Source organism: Eriocheir sinensis, unplaced genomic scaffold (assembly GCF_024679095.1).
Source record: "Eriocheir sinensis breed Jianghai 21 unplaced genomic scaffold, ASM2467909v1 Scaffold862, whole genome shotgun sequence".
Lineage (NCBI taxonomy): Eukaryota > Metazoa > Arthropoda > Malacostraca > Decapoda > Varunidae > Eriocheir > Eriocheir sinensis.
In genome coordinates this window covers 100656-113961 of record NW_026112233.1, presented here as the reverse complement: position 1 = coordinate 113961, position 13306 = coordinate 100656, and positions in this window count along the sequence as shown.

Here is a 13306-nt window from a genome sequence, read left to right as displayed (position 1 = left end):
CCACTAACTCCCATTCTTTCCAAGGTGCTTTCTTTGATGAAACAGGCATCAGACTGACAATCCAATAATGCATACACCAACTTTTTATTGTGTTCATTGTCTCTGTGGTGTAACCACACTGGCACAATCATGGTGTGCATATCTCCAGTCATAGACTGACTGGTGTTAATCTTGTTTGAAACTGCTGAGCTTTCATTTGCTTTTGGCTGAGTTGCTTTATCTGACTCTCCTGCCTTGAGAGTTGGAGCACTAGTTTGTGCAAGAGCATTATTGTGAAGAGATGTTGGGTGGTATCGTTGACATATACTACAACATTTCTTAAGACGGCAATCTATCTTTCTGTGACCACGCTTCAAGCATCCTCTACACAAGTACTGCTTCTGCACAAAGTCAAACTTTGCGTTGTTATCAAGCAAGTTAAACTTTTTACACACATCTACATCGTGCTCTTCATTGCAATAAAGGCAGTTCAGTCTCCTTGGCCCTGTTTTTCTTACTTCATGCCTTTTATCATATCTAGCCTTGTTGTCCGTTGTTGTGTGTGACGGCTTTACCTCTGATGCCTCTGTCTTGAAACTTCTGTTTCCAGATTTATCAGTACTTGAACTACTATTTCTTCCTTTGGCTACAACTGCAGTGCTCCTTTGATTCTTATCTATGACTGCACTGTACGATGATATTGGGTTGCACGCCTTTGTAGCCTCTCTACGTATGAACTTACAGAACCTTTTAAAGGGAGGATATTGTTCAGAACTTATGTCTGTTAGACCTTCATCATCACTATCATCATCACCTGTAGAAGCATACTTGTACACTATTGTGTTCCATTTCTCAACTAGTGAGACAGGTAACTTTTTCAATAATTTGACATTCTCCTGTGAGTCATCTAACACCACTAGATGAGGTATGCTTTCCATTGCTGTCTTGCAACTGTCCAGGAAATCTGCAAATTTCCTAAGTGCTGGGCAATCATTCTGCTGAATTTTTGGCCACTCATATAACTTCTTTCTGTAGGCATTAGACACAAGAAACTGATTTCCAAACCTACCCTTTAGGGTTTTCTTAGCCTTTATGTAAGCTTCTTCAGTATTTAACTGAAGCAATCCACTGATTGCTTCCTTGGCTTCACCATCGGTATACCTTCCAAGGTAAAAGAGCCTTTCGGTAAAATCAGTAGTTCTGGACTCAATGAAAATTTCAAAACTTTTTGACCATGTTGTGAAAACTAACATGTCTCCCTTGAACACTTCTGGTTCTGGACGTGGAAGGTTTTCTCTGGTTTGCCTCATTGACATAATATCTGCTATCCTCTGCATTGCATCTAACTGACTGACTGAACCTGGGGAAGGCTGGGTAGTATGCCTAACATTATTATCAGTGCCATTTGACCGACAACCAGAATTGTTGTTCACATGTGTGTCAGGTTCCTGCAAATCAACTTTTGGTGAGAAAACCTTGGCATTAGGGTTAAGTTCCTTGTTAGGTAGCATATCAACAATCCTATCAACTGATTTATACAATTCTTCTTTTACCTCATTTAAGTCAAAGGGTTGACTAAATTCTTCCCTTTTAACTGGCTGGGCTTTCACTTCAGCAAGAGTTTGAGGCTGATTGTTTAGGTACTGTTGAAGCATCTGCTCCTTTCCTTTCAATTCATTGTTAAGTTGACTTGGGTCCAACTGACTCATTCCATTACTATATACAGCCTCAGGGTCTGCCTTAGCTCCAGCCTGTTCTCGTTTACCCTTTGAAACATTGGAAACATTGGAATTATCAGATATTACTGAATCATTTTCATGCTGCAGAGATTTAATTTTCTCTGCAACTTCATGGATTACATTAAAGTTAAACTTCTCACAGTCATCCAACTCCTGAGTAATTTGTTCATTACTTTCAGGATCAGCTCCAATTAATTCCTCACAAGCACTGTAAAACTCTTCAAACTTTGTATCCATAACTTTTATACATTCCTGTAATTCATTAGTACAACTTGACCCCTGTACTTTGGCATAGATACTGTTTGCTGCCCTCTTCCAAGCATGCTTTTTTGTTGAACACCTACTCTTGTACACCTGAATTGTATACTCTTTACCCTTCTCTGTTTGTGTTCTCTGTCTTTCACTGCGTGCTGCCTCATCCACCTGCTCATCCAGGCCCTTACCTGGGTCACCCTTAATAACTGTGGCATCCTCATTAGAACTCATTGTTGTTGTGTTTGTAGTCTACCAGCACTTAATTACTCTTGACAGCACTATAACGTACCTGTAATATGTGACAACTGGTTATATCCCATCCTCGTCGACGTGTCCGTGGTGTCGGTCTTGAGGGGGATGGATAGGCGTGGAGGCACACAGTATTTATTGAGTAAGCTCTACATTACACCCTGAATCTCAGCGCCTTGTATCCTCGTGTGTGTGTGTGTGTGTGTGTGTGTAGAATCCTCTAGGAGCTATATGTAGCTGAAACTTACATATGGTATACAATCCTAGTATATAAACATACAAAAGTATAAAGGTATCAAAACTTATATAAAGGGATTTGGATTCCTTGTTACTACATAGTTTTGTCTGGGCGCTTACAAAGAAAATTTAACATTAATGCATAACTTATAAATACTTAATACTATGCTTAATCTACGTACATATCATTTCCTTCCACCTGTCAGAAAGAAAGGAAACCTTACAGATTTAAGCGTTCTGGAGGAACTCCTCTCGTGCTCCGAGCTGGAAGAACTCTCCTATTTACATTTTCTGGAGGAGTAGAAGTATCACTAGAGTCACTAGACTGATCAGGTACATCTATCTCTTTACTCTCAAATGGCATAGGCTCTTCATCACTTTGGTCTCCTTCTATTTCTTGAGCCGGAGCCGTGTAAGGTCTAAGTTGGTCGACATGACGTTTCGATACGCGTCCACCAACGTTGACATCATAGTGCATTTGTCCTAGGTCTTTAGTAACTTGGCCTGGGACCCATTTCACATCTGTGTTGTAAGAACGAACCATTACCGGTGAAGAAGGTTTGAACTCATTCACAGTTTGATGTTTGGCTACTTGTTGCCATTCGCGATTATTTTGTTGTATGTAGAAGTCTGGTTTTAGTAAGTCCAATTTATTCCTGACTCTTCTACCCATCAATAGCTGTGAAGGAGTTTGTCCGGTAACAGAATGTTCAGAAGTTCTATAGGACAATAGGAACTTGCTAACGTGAGCAATAATGTCTGCAGACGTTGCACTCCTACATTTCATGTTATGCTTGAAGGTCTGCACAAAGCGTTCCGCTTCACCATTGGTGGCGGGATGGTAAGGTGCTGCCTTAGTATGTTCTATTCCATTGACCTTTAGAAATTCTGAAAATTCACTGGAACAAAATTGTGGACCATTGTCCGTCACAATGCGAACTGGAAGTCCGTGGGTGGCAAAGACTGGCATTAAGGCTTTTATAGTAGCTTGTGCTGTGGTTGAACTCATGGGTATTACCTCTGACCATTTACTGTAGGCATCTACAATTACTAGAAATGAATGACCAAGGAAAGGACCTGCAAAGTCCAAATGCAATCTTTGCCAAGGGTGTCTTGGGTATTCCCAAGGATGCATGCGTGCTGGTTTGGGATCATTTTGAAATGCTGAGCAGTTTGGGCATTGTTTTACACATGACTCTATCATGACGTCTATTCCTGGCCACCACACATACGTCCTTGCGATCGCCTTTGATTTTACAATACCATGATGGTCAGCATGGACCTCACTCAGGACTTTTTCCCTTAAACTTTCTGGGATAACCACTCTGGCTCCCCTTAGAATACATCCTTGTGCTTCAGACAGTTCTGACCATACCTTTAGATAGGGTTGAAATTCTGCCTGCTCTGGTACTGTGTTATAACCAGTAACTAATGACTGCAAGATACGTGACAACACTGGATCTTGTTTAGTGGCATGTCTTATCATTTTAGCTGTTATAGGTAAGTTATGACATTCTACCATGAGTACACTTCCATCATGTTCCTCTGGAGCCCTTTCCACTGGCAAACGTGATAAGGCATCCGCATTTCCCATTTTCTTGGTAGAACGATACTCTATCTCATAAGAGTAAGCTGCTAGTTTGACTGCCCACCTTTGCAATCTGGCGGCTACCAAGGTTGGTAAACCTGCCTTTTCACCCAGTATTGCAAGAAGAGGTTTGTGGTCTGTGACTAAGGTAAATTTGGCTTTCCCATATAAGTACATGTGAAACTTAGTTACACCATACACTAATGCTAATCCCTCCTTTTCAATCTGTGAATAGTTTTTCTCTGCTTGATTAAGTGAACGAGAAGCAAATGCAATAGGTCTTTCTGACTCGTCCGGCATTACATGGGCAATTACTGCTCCTAAGCCATGAGACGATGCATCACATACAAGTTTTACAGACAAATTTGATTGGTAATGGGTGAGAAATCTAGATGAAGTTATCTCGCCCTTTATGTGGTTAACTGCACTGGTGCATTCTTCTGTCCATTTCCATTCTGTGTCTTGTTTCAGAAGGTTATATAGAGGGTGAGCTATGGTTGCTAAGTTTGGAATGAACCTGTTGTAAAAAGTAATTAACCCGAGAAATGATCTTAATTCATCAACATTCTCTGGTGTTTTGGCATCTCTAATAGCTCTTATTTTCCCTGGAGTCTTGTGAATGGCGTGTCCGTCCACTCTAAGTCCCAGGTACTCTACCAAGGGTACAGCAAATTGACATTTGTCTTTGCGGATCCGCAATCCAGTTTTCCGCAAAGTTTCAAGGACTACTTGAAGTCGTTCCAAGTGTTGAGCTTCATCTTGCCCAGCTACTAGAATGTCATCAACAAAACAGAGTGTACCTGGCTTGCCTATGAACAACTTGTCCATTGTCTGTTGCCAAAGTGCTGGACTGCTAGCTACACCGTATGGTAATCTCCTAGGTCGGTACAAACCTAGGTGTGTGCTAAGAGTACATATTTCTTGGGAAGGTTCATCCCTTTGGAGCTGTTGGAAGGCCTGTCTTAAGTCAATTTTTGAAAATACTTTGCAGCCTCCTAGAGCGGCAAACATGTTATCAGGTTTAGGAAGAGGGTGTTGAGCTATCTGCAACTGAGGGTTGACTGTAACCTTGTAATCTCCACAAAGTCTAATGCCTCCATCACTTTTCACTACAGGGACAATGGGGGTGCCCCAATCTGAGTAAGTGACTTTCTCCCAAGATCCATTATCTACAAGTCTCTGAATCTCTTGCTCTACCAATGGTTTTAATGGCAAGGGAATCTGTCTAGGGGGATGAAATTTTGGTTTGGCATTAGGTTTTAGTTGTAGACTAGCACATGCATTTATTACAGTTCCTACCTCGTCTTGGAATACTTCTTTGCTCTGTTCAAGTACTTGAGTTAAATCTTCCTTCAGCAACCTTGTTTTTACAGTACATATTTTTGACCAATCCAATGGAATGTGTTGAAGCCAATTTAAACCAAGAAGACTCCTTTCTTGTCCTTCCACTACTACAACTGGCAGATTTTTGTATTCCTTCTGTCCATAACAAACATCTACATCCATAGAACCAACAACTTTTATATCATTACCACTATAGTCTTGAAGCTGTACTTTAGTGGGTGTAATTCTCACATTTGGAATAGACTTAGCCAGATTCTCTGACACTAGTGTAACATCTGCTGCCGTGTCCAGCTGCATGTTCACAGGTTTGCCATTTAGTGTGACGCCAAGCATAATCCTTTTTTGGGAATTTCCTACCGAGTTAATTCTGAAAGCAAACTGTAAATCAGTGTCACCCTTACTATCGTGAGACTCACTAGGTTGCTTTATATTTGACTCAGTGGATTCTCCAGTGGCATATATTCTTTTCTTAGTCTTACACATACTAGCAAAGTGCCCTAACTTTTTACAGGCTGAACATTCCTTGGAAGCAGCTGGACATTTATCTTTCTGCCATGGTGTATGACCTGTGTAACCACACCTGTAGCATTTACTATTTCCTGCAGTATGTTTGTTGCCTTGTTGTGGTTGTGTTGGATGACTAGGTTTATTTTTAAGAGAGGCTGGAACAGAGTTCTTTCCATCAATTCTAGGTTTTGTGTTCTTTTTTATCTGACTTATTACAGGTTTAGCTGGCTGGCTAGCATGGTTGTTACCTTCAATTACTTTTGCTTGTCTGTCTGATGCTTCCATTGCTCTAGCTAACTGTAACATTTTTTCAAGAGTTAAGTCTGTCTCCCGAAGTGCCTTTCTCCTTAACTGACTAGAAGAACATTTCTCAATCAGCTGGTCTAAAATAGCATCCTCAGTGTCATGGAATTCACAGGTTTCTGCTAACTTCCTGAGTCTGGTGACAAAGGCATCTGTTGTTTCATGTGTGTCTTGCTTTATCTGTCTAAACAACACACGTTCATACCTTATGTTGGTCTTAGGGGTGAAGTGTTTTTCTAGAGCTGTTTGTACCTCCTTGTAGGTCGTCAGTGGTGCTGGCAGTGTGCTGAATATTTCTTGCACCTCCGGGCCTGCTACATGCAAGAGTAGTGCACGCCTTTGCCCTTCATTGGTGACTCCTGTAGCATCCAGGTAGAACTGGAACCGTGTCTTCCACTTCTTCCATCGGGGAGCTACTGATGCTGGGTCCTCTACCAAAGAGAAGGCTGGGGGCTGGTCCACGTCCAAGGGCATCGTGCTTGTCCTCGTCCAGGGCTGTCCGTAGTGGGACGTCCACTCGTCGCCAGGTTTTGTTGTGTTTGTAGTCTACCAGCACTTAATTACTCTTGACAGCACTGTAACGGTCCGAATGTGAGTGAACGAGAATGTGAGTAAGTCAGTGAGTAACAGAGTGAGTAAGTGTGAGTGCATGAATGAACGAGAGAATGTGAGTAAGTCGGTGAGTGACAGAGTAAGTGTGAGCGAGTGGGAGCGTGAGTGAGTGAGAGTGAATGAGTGAAAGAGTGAATGGGTGGCTGAGGAATGTAAGTGCGTAAAAGGTTATGAGAAGATAACACGGCGAGCGAATGAGCGAATATATGAACGAGTTACTGAAATCCCTCATCTCAAAGCCTCGAACCCCTCCAAGAAACCAATAACTAGTTAGTTAGATAGGTAGGGGTTTGATTGTAAAAGAATGTTCCGGAAGGGAGAGAGTCAGTAATGCGGGGTTAAAAGATCACGTGATGGAGGGGAGAAGCTGATGAGTAAGCGAGGAGGAGGAGGAAGAGCACCAGAAGCGGGAGAGAAGTGAGTCGATGTGGCCCGAAAATGACGCGGTCCCAGGGAAAATGTCCAGAGGAGACAAATTAAACACCATATTAAACAAAAGAGATTGGACTCACTTAGATGAAGAGCAGAAACAGAAATTGTTCCAAATAATACGGCGCCACGAGTTGTTATTTATGGTAGACAAAAATGAGTTAGGCTTGATAACAGCGCCCCCAGCCCACATTAATGTCGAGAATCCCGTACCATGCAGGGCCCCCATTTATAGATACCCAGAAAAAGCAAAGGAGCTGATAGCAGAGATTATAGAGGACCTAGCGCAGAGAGACATAATAGAACCATCTACCGCCGCCTGGTTGTCACCAATAGTTCTGGTCAGTAAACCGTCCGGCGAGAAAAGAATGTGCCTAGATTACCGCAAGGTTAACACCCATTTAGCAGTAGACATACACCCTCTACCAAAACTTGAGGAACTAGTAGAGAGAGTGTCGGGACAGCAATACTATGCCACCTTAGATATGAAAGATGCATACTATCAAGTGCTTTTAGATGAACCAAGCCGGGATTTAACCACATTTACTGAGGGGATTAATCTATACCGATTTAAAAGGTTACCCTTTGGCTTGTCTTGTTCCCCAGCTATTTTTAGTAGACAGTTACAAACCGCCCTTGCACCCCTCTTAAAGGCGGAATGGATAAAGACTTACTTAGACGACGTGATCATAAGTGCACCTGACTTTAATACCCTTCTCAGTAGACTCCATGAGACCTTCGAGCACATGGGAGGGGTAGGAATCAAGTTGAACCTATCAAAATGTAACATTGGGCAAAAGGAAGTCAAATTCTTAGGGCATGTAGTCTCTCGGGAAGGATATCGACCGGACCCTAAAAACATCGAAGCAATTGAGAAAATGAAAGCCCCAACAACCGTTAAAGAAACCCGCAGATTCCTGGGAATGTGTTCATTTTACAGACGACACATTGGGCAATTCTCGAAACTAGCCGCCCCCTTAACTAACTTAACCCAAAAGGGATTACAATTCGAATGGTCAACAGAGTGTCAGCAGGCTTTCGAGACCCTCAAAGGGAAATTAATAGCAGCCCCCATCCTAGGACGGGCAGATATGTCAAGAAGCTTCATCCTAGAAACAGATGCCAGCCTCACCCATGTGGGTGCTGTGCTAATGCAAATCGATGATAATAATTTACCCAGGGTCATCGGTTATTTTTCCAAAAAGCTTCGTCCGGCAGAAATGAGGTATTCAACCACCGACAGGGAAGCTTTAGCTATAGTATTGGCATGTCGCCAGTTCCACCATTTCCTGTGGGGCACGAAAGTATTTGTGCGGACAGATCACCAACCGCTAGTCTCCATCTTTAGGCAAAAAACTAAATCACCCCGCATGAATCGGTGGATTTTAGAAATGAGGGATTACCATTTTTCAATTGATTACAAATCAGGGAAAAAGAACGTGGTGGCTGACCAATTAAGTCGCCCAGTAAGACCTATAAGACCTTGGGGCGGCCAAAGTGAGTTATTTCTGGGGAAAACAAGAGAAGAGTTTAGCCAGCTGCAAATGCAGGAACCAAGGTGGAGGGAGATGAGACAGTATTTAGAGGGAGGATGTATCCCACGCTCAAAATACCCTAGAGCAACCCTCGCACAATTTAACATCGAGGATGAAATATTATACTCCACCCGCAGGAAGAAAGACAACACCATATTGTACACCCTGGTAATACCAAATGAATTAAGGCGGCAGGCTCTAAGTTTTGCACATGAGAGAGAGTCGGGTCATTTAGGTTTTCTCAAATCTGCCCTCAAGGCAGAAGACTATTTTTACTGGCCCAACTTGAGAGCAGATATGAGAAAACATATTAAAGAATGTATAACTTGTCAGCAACTCAAAACTGCTAGGGGCCTTCAAATGCAATGGCAAGAGCTTCCACCATGTAATAAACCCCTTGAGAGAATTAGTATGGATATCACAGATATGCACACGAGCAACAGCGGACATCGATATGTCCTGACGCTTATAGATCACTACTCTAGGTATGTAAAATTTATAAAGATGAGATCAAGGTTAGCGGAGGAGGTAGTGAAGGGTTTGCAAACGTACATGGGAGATTTTGGGGCACCGAAAGTGCTCTTAATGGACAATGCACGCGAGTTCCACGCAACCATTGTCAAAGACCTATGTACCAGAATGGGCACCCAGTTGGTGTTCAGCACTCCTTACCATCTCCAAGGCAACTCTATCTCAGAACGGATGCACAGAATAATGAAATCAGTCCTAGCTACGTTGTGCCGAGGACACCCACACCGGTGGCCAAACCATCTCGGGCAGTCCCAGACAGTCTTAAACGCGGCAGTGCACGAAACCACAGGGGAGCAACCGTTCTACCTAATGTTCTCTCGTTACGCGCCACGAAGTGTAAGTGCGCCCTTACCACAAGACGATGATGACGCGGACATAAAAATCGCGCATGAGGTGGTTAAAGAAACTAATAGGGAGAGAGCACAAAAGTGGCGAGACAAGGCTAATCGAGGGAGAACTAATCAGAGGGTAGAACTTAACAGTTTGGTCTGGGTGAAAAAGGAACAAGGTGAGTCCTCGGTACAGCGGAAGTTGGGAGTGAAGTGGTTAGGTCCGTACAAAGTTAAAGAAATACTTAGGGATGGAAGTGCATATGTGCTAGAGAATGTTTTCAATGGAACACAAATACAACGTGCGGCCGAAAAAATCAAACCATACGTAGGAAAAGAACAAATCCTCATCGAACAGGAGGAAGTACTCGTACCACCGGTGGACGATAGTGATGAGGACGAAGTTGAACAACGTCCCACGAGGGAAAGAAGGCCGCCCCGAAGGCTAATAGAGGAAGTTTAGGTAGGCTCCTGGGACAGAGTTGTGCGGTGCAGGACAGTAATGAACCCTCTTTGTTGCAGTGCAGAGCGGCACTGGGAAATCTCTCCCGCATCCAGGGTCAGCGAAACCCGAGGAAGCATGGGGACCCAGAAGAACCTCGTCAACCCCACTAGGAATATCTGGGACGACCTGGGCTCCCTGCAGAAGGTGTGGAAAAGGGGCTGGAAAGGCCCTACCACGCAACCCCGGATGCCAGGAGGAGGTGGGAGGTACACACCTGACACCCTACCAGGATGCCGGGTCCTGATGAGACCCCAAGGCACTCGTGCCTATATTATGGAATAATGTAGTACTATATGGGTGGCCGCGATTGAAAACCAATTTTTTTTTGTGACCTTAAATAATCTAGTAATGTATTTTTTTTATGTTTAGTAGGATGTTTTATATATGATGTAACAATGTTTTATTTGGAGTGAGTAGAAATGTGATTGTTTTTAGACATGTTACCCATGGGTTAGAGACTTTGAGAAAGGGATTTCAGTCTCAGGAAGGAGGGAGCCGTGTAACGGTCCGAATGTGAGTGAACGAGAATGTGAGTAAGTCAGTGAGTAACAGAGTGAGTAAGTGTGAGTGCATGAATGAACGAGAGAATGTGAGTAAGTCGGTGAGTGACAGAGTAAGTGTGAGCGAGTGGGAGCGTGAGTGGTGAGTGAATGAGTGAAAGAGTGAATGGGTGGCTGAGGAATGTAAGTGCGTAAAAGGTTATGAGAAGATAACACGGCGAGCGAATGAGCGAATATATGAACGAGTTACTGAAATCCCTCATCTCAAAGCCTCGAACCCCTCCAAGAAACCAATAACTAGTTAGTTAGATAGGTAGGGGTTTGAGATGAGGGATTTCAGTAACTCGTTCATATATTCGCTCATTCGCTCGCCGTGTTATCTTCTCATAACCTTTTACGCACTTACATTCCTCAGCCACCCATTCACTCTTTCACTCATTCACTCTCACTCACTCACGCTCCCACTCGCTCACACTTACTCTGTCACTCACCGACTTACTCACATTCTCTCGTTCATTCATGCACTCACACTTACTCTGTTACTCACTGACTTACTCACATTCTCGTTCACTCACATTCGGACCGTTACAGCACTATAACGTACCTGTAATATGTGACAACTGGTTATATCCCATCCTCGTCGACGTGTCCGTGGTGTCGGTCTTGAGGGGGATGGATAGGCGTGGAGGCACACAGTATTTATTGAGTAAGCTCTACATTACACCCTGAATCTCAGCGCCTTGTGTCCTCGTGTGTGTGTGTGTGTGTGTGTGTGTGTGTGTGTGTGTAGAATCCTCTAGGAGCTATATGTAGCTGAAACTTACATATGGTATACAATCCTAGTATATAAACATACAAAAGTATAAAGGTATCAAAACTTATATAAAGGGATTTGGATTCCTTGTTACTACATAGTTTTGTCTGGGCGCTTACAAAGAAAACTTAACATTAATGCATAACTTATAAATACTTAATACAATGCTTAATCTACGTACATATCAATTGTAAGAAGATTTATATTTATTATCACCTAAGTGAATCTTTATGTAACGCTGAGTTTACTTCTTACTTCTTGAATGCCGGTGACCTAAAGAACTTGGAAACCCCTCACTTGCAGGTGATGAGTGGATGTAGACAGGTTGTAAGTGCTTGCTAGGAGTGTTGCCTCACCCGTCCATGGAGATGGAAACATTGAAGTGACCAGTGTGAAGTTACATACATGGCAGGCCACTGCAGGTTCGTTGGAGTTTACTGCAGATCGTTGGTGGTTACTGCAGGTCACTGCAGAGCCGTGCCTCCTTATGACCGCAGCTTGATTGTAGCTGCAGTATCCTGGAGTTTCACTGCAGCTTGTAGAGCTGCAGAGCCCTGGAGTTTCACTGAAGCGGACATGGAACAGTCACCCCTTTGGGCTGGTTTACACAGACACGCAGACATGCATGGACTGCCAGCAGGACATGGGAACTTCGTTGGTATAATTTTCCTTTATTCCTATTGTTATGCCGGACGTGTTACTTGGGTTCCGTGTCGCCGTCAGGAGACTCCGTGGGAGGGAGATATGTAAACACTTTGCACAGCTTCTGTAGTTTAATATTCTTCCTTAGTAGTACACTTCACTTACCACAAGCTTACTATGACTGGGACTGGACTCTCTCGCCCTCTTCTCCTATATATATCCAGAACAGTACAGTCTAGAATGTTACAGTATATTTTAGATCATACAAGAACATGTAGCAAAAATATATGCGAGTTGGCAACACTTCCCGCCTGGCGTCTGGCCGCGCCCCGCGGGGCGCGGACGGCTCGCCTTGTTCCCCGCCCCCCTGCTCGTTCCTCCCGGAGCCTTCTAGAGGCCTATGGTCGCCGGGGGAAGCTTCCAGCACAACACTATCCCCCCCTCTTAATTGTGATCGTCCCGATCACACACTTAACTATGTACAAACATAAGAAAATTAATCAAAAACATAATAATCGTCGTATCGCTGTGGACGCCTGCGTTGTCTCTGTCTTCTGTTCGTTGCCTCCTGCGCGTCTGTCTCCTGGTGCGCCTCGTCGTCGTCCGCTTCTTGGGGTGTCCCTGGAACATCTGCCGAAGCCGGGAGGTTATCTCCCTCGGCTGAAAGGTCCAGAAGGCCTACGTCGTCGTCGACCTCCTCTCGGTCCTGGACGTCCCTTGCGTTTTCGTCGGCTGCTGGGTGTTTGTAGTTGTTCCAAGTGTAGTTTCCCGGACCGTGGTACCTCCATAGGCGGTTGACGTGGACAACTTTCGGCTTGGTCTTTTCCGTTCTCCGGATTCGATAAGTCACGTCGGAGAGGCGTTCTAGCACAGTGTAAGGGCCTTCCCAGGGGCTCTGTAACTTCGGAGACTGTCCTTTCTTCCTCTGCGGGTTGTAAAGTCAGACTTGGTCTCCTTCCTTGAAGTCAACGTGGCTTGCCCTCATATTGTAACCGCGCTTCATGGCCTCCCCGGAGAACTTCAAGGCACGACGGACTTGATGGTGCACCTCTTCCACCCGTTCCTCTAGCTGACGGGCAAAACTGGAGGCGTCCCTTGGAAGGCTTTCCCCAGGAGGCCTTCCTGTCAGTAGGTCCACCGGCAATCGCAGCTCACGTCCAAACATCAGCTTTGCCGGTGAATACCCCGTAGTCTCGTGGGCGGCAGAC